At 41.1% G+C, this 4,305-nt stretch overlaps 1 protein-coding gene across 7 annotated transcripts in view; it reads left to right on the top strand.

The window, feature by feature from the left end:
- The window catches only part of LOC107272554 (putative polypeptide N-acetylgalactosaminyltransferase 9), a 118,168-nt gene that overhangs the window by 43,101 nt on the left and 70,762 nt on the right, over positions 1-4,305 (top strand). Inside the window, exon 1 of one of the 7 annotated variants that reach the window (XM_015749814.2) lies at positions 1,286-1,572. The exons of the other annotated variants lie outside the window; for them this stretch is intronic. The gene's annotated coding sequence lies outside the window, so the exon portion shown is untranslated. Of the gene's footprint in view, positions 1-1,285; positions 1,573-4,305 lie in introns of those variants that run through there. 7 annotated transcript variants of the gene reach the window in all.

Raw genomic sequence — 4,305 nt, 5'->3', positions numbered from 1 at the left:
GGGCGGGGGGGGGGGGGAGTCTCTTTGAGCACTAGGATCGCGTAGGGAGACGAGCAAGATGGCGGCCGGTGGAGTAAGACGTTGGGGAGAATAAAGAAAGAAAGAAAAAAAGAAAAAGAAAAGAAAAAAAAGCTAAACGAGAGTGTAAAGGACGTTAAGGAAGATATAGGACGACTGAAGTGGCAAGGAAGACTCCGAAGACGTCGCGTCAAGATATCCTAGGGGTAGTTTTGAAAGGGATAATCGTCCAGGAAGCGGCGGGTCCTGGCACAAAGGAAAACCGTTCGTGATCCTTTAATGGCTTATTAATTACTTCGGGCGGAGTGTGGGGGGGGGGAAAGGGAAGGGGTAAAAGACGCGGGGAAATTAAAGTGCAGACGCAGGTATAAAGCGGGATTAATTATAAATTCGTTCGGGGAACGACGGAACGAGATTGGGTGACCCCCGTTTGTCACTGGAGGGGTGACCGAGGTCATACTCAATTCGAATTACCCAGTCCTGCCGCATTGAATTCAGGGTATGTAATACCCGATCTTAAATGCCACATTTAAGTATGCGGCGCGATTAAAATCTCTGTATACACGAGCATCGTCCCTATTAATTCAGCCTTAATCGAGTGCGAAGGTTTGCGCTACGTTATAATAGTCGACTGATTTATCCGTCGTTCGTCCCCTCGGAAAAGTTGAAATTCAATGCGATACCCTATCGGCCATCGGCAACAGAGCCACCCTCTCGTATCTCCAGTCTTATATCATACACCGAACTCTACCCTTCGGTAGAAAATCATCCCCGGATTCTTGGGATCCCCTAGAAAAGTTTAAGAGCAAAAAAAAAAAGACTGACTTATCTAAACTCGCTATAAACTTGCTGATCCAGTACCTGGTATACGTCTGGACTAATCTGTATTAGGATCCGGATTATGTAATGTACCTATTAAATTTTCGATCAGACTGTATCCGTAAGTTTGTATAGGTATAGCGCGCGTGCGTAGTCGGATTATAGGTTCGTTCATGAAGAATTTAATGCATTGCGCTAAGGCCACGTTTAAATCGACGCTCGTCTCTTGCTTTCTATTAAAGGTCGATTCTCATAGTGTGCTGTTCGGCTGGATCTTCAAAGTTGCGCAATACTTTTCTGTACACTTTGTTACTGTTATTTGCTGTTCGCGACTACGGCGGTAGGAAAATAGTGGGATGGCTACGTTCTCCTGGAATGGAAGAGCAGGAGAGTCACAACGGGCAGCGCCGGCAGTAATCGGGTCTCTCGAGTCAAGTCAAGTCAGTCAGTCAGTCAGTCAGTTCGAAGCGGAGCGTCGAGCTACGACGTGCTTTCTCTACTGATTCTCGCGTGTGCGCGACTCTACGTACGTGTCCCGATAGTTTATTTGTCGAGTGAGCGTGGTCACTCTGGTGTGTTTGACTGTATCGCGGAGGACTCAATTAGAAACCGGAACGTTCGGCGAATTGAGTTTACATGGTCGGCCGTGTGTCCGGGTGTATAGTGGTTACTGTGCTGGAATTGTTTCAGGACTTTTTTTACTGTGAAGATACGACTTTTTTTCATGGGTTTTGGGTAAGGCAAACTTTTTTCATTTTTTTTCTGTTTTAGTGCTCCGTTACACGTCATGGAATTTGACACGTGTAACTTTTTTTTTTTTTTTTTTCGTGTCATTTTATACGACGCGCGTGTACCTCGCGACACGTGGAGACAGTTTTGTTTGATGAACGAATTAGGAAGTTCGTACGGTCGATTTGTTTGGAGTTCTCGGTTAATAATAGACGAAAGGCGATACTAATATCTCGTTCAGGAATAGTCCTGGGGACTTTTTTTTTATTTTTATGAAATTAGTATCGATTAACTTTCGGGGATTGATTTTATTGCTGGAAATAATTTGATTTTTTTTTTTTTTTTCGATTTTTATGCCTCTCTGGTCGCTTCCATTATTTCGTTTTCACGTGGTCAATGTAACTGTAGATAAAGATTGGTCTACGGTAGAATTATTAAGAGCTCATTAATACGTATTGTCTTATGTATTATTCATTATGACCGCGTCTGCTTGATTGGCGGCTTTTTCTACGTGCTCCTCCCATCTTCTTGATATACTGGAACACGGCTGTGTACTATATATATATATATATATAATGATACTATGTGTCCACCGTTAGCATTACTATGGCACGTCCGAATATGAGATGCTGCAACAGGAGCGGATAACTGTTATGATTATTGTGCGTTTCTCACGAGATTTGCAGATTCCTAGTAAACCTTCTAACTTGATAGTCCCCCACTTTTGGTTTATGCTTTTTTTTTCGTGATAAGTTTCATTTTTTCATTTCTGAATTACGTGATCCTATTTATTCTATGACATTTATCTTTTTTTCCCCTTCTAATAGACGAGAAAATCAATTATTTCGCGAATAGAATATTTTTCGCGCGTTTTCAAAGACGCGAATTGAATTTCTGACGCAACTGGATACTACATCCTTCCGTGCGACAGAAGGACTCTAAATGCGTCTTTGCAATTCCTTTGACAAAATTCCTTTCCTGGAAATCCTTCCTGTAATCAGATACGGATTTACCTTCAGTGATAATTTCAATCACATTCTGATTTCGCTAGTGCGAGTAATCTTGTATCTCGTTGCCGGCTGCAGTATACTTAGTTCTAAATTTATTTATGTCAAAGTTCATTTCGGATTCATATTTACTCGCATAGAGACAGAAAAAAGTTTCATTAATTATTATCTTTTTTTTTTCACGCCAACATATTTTGAAGTAACCTCCTTTCGCACCCCCCGTCTCATTTAACGAGACTATTTCAAAAAGTATGAAAAAATAATAATAATAAACTCCAATAAACGACGGAACGTAAATAAATTTTATTTTACAAATTTTGTAATCCCAATAAAAAGTAAAAAATTTTCAAAAAAAAAATATTGACTTCAATTTCCGGTTTCCCTCGTCACTTTTTTTTTTCTTTTCCAATCTCCCCCCCGGTTAACAACTCATTCGTAGAAAATAACGAAGCTAGTTACAAAAGTCAGTCGAGACAGTTGATCGATCAAAATCCCTAGACAGACCTGGATTCCCTATAATACAAATCAAATGAATAATAATTAACGAGCGACAATCTCTTGAGTGACATTTTACCAATTTCTATGTCTCTTCTATATATTATCTCTCTCTCTCTTTCGACCGTCCGTAGTCGCTCTGTAGATCTTCGCATTCGTTTCCTCTTTTCCGCATTTCCGCTTATCCGTCCTTTTTCGCCTTTACCGAACGGACTCTGAACGCGATACTTGTCTGCCCGTCACTCTAGCTACACTGGCTCCCTACGAGCCACTCGACTCTCCCGTACCAGTGTCTGGCAACGTTCCAAAAATTCACTTTTTCTACTAGCTTCACGGCGGATTTATACGCGAGTCCTGCGCCCATTGTTTGTTCCCCTGCTCGCGAAGCATTTCAATACATCTCTTGATTGCAATGTCAATAGTCTGCTGCGCTGCGCCTTGACAACGACGGCTTACGGCCAAATTGGTTTATCGGTAGGTGCATTGTTCTTATGGCGTGCAAGGGGAAAGACTTTGCATTAGCCAGACTAACGGATATCAGTGGTTCTCATTGGCTCCGATTTTATCGTACTGGAAGCAAATTTCAATCGACGTCGAGAAAACAAAAAAAATTGATTACCTCGAGTCAACGTGGTTTGCGCTTGTAAATTTTTTATTTCGAAAAAAAAAAATTCATATACAAAATTTTACCGGTCAGTTAACGCTCCGAATGGTTTGGTCGATAATATTTTTTCATAACATCTGCTCGACTTGCATATTGTCGACCTGCAAGGTTACGAGTGTCGATAGGAACGCGATAAACACACTTGTCAATGACGCCTAGGTACGTTTTCATGCAACTGCACACGTTCGCTCTAATACTTTAGGCACGATATTCTCGATAACTGTCAATTTTGCCGTTTGAACGAGTTTACTTTGCTTCGACTTACTTTTACTGTCGCGTTTTCAATTTTTATCTATCGACATCGTCGCTCGGTGAAAATTTCAAGACTCACGCCGAACCATGGATTCACGCTTGATAACGGCTGGGATAAAAGTCTTGTGTCTTATCGATTCCACTTGATGGCACTCAGGCGTGGCTCGTGGAAAAGTCAGAGGAATCACGTGACGTCCTATTGTTCTTGGCTGTGATATATATATATATATATATACTTTATTTGCTATATTCACTTATAGCTATTATTCACGCGATTTCTTTTTCTTTTTTGAACGTGACGTCCTATTGTTCTTGGCTGTG

Source organism: Cephus cinctus, unplaced genomic scaffold (genome assembly GCF_000341935.2).
Source record: "Cephus cinctus unplaced genomic scaffold, Ccin1 Ccin1_scaffold1184, whole genome shotgun sequence".
NCBI classification, from domain to species: domain Eukaryota; kingdom Metazoa; phylum Arthropoda; class Insecta; order Hymenoptera; family Cephidae; genus Cephus; species Cephus cinctus.
Note: the sequence above shows the minus strand (reverse complement) of the source record. Positions and strands in the feature narration are given on the sequence as shown.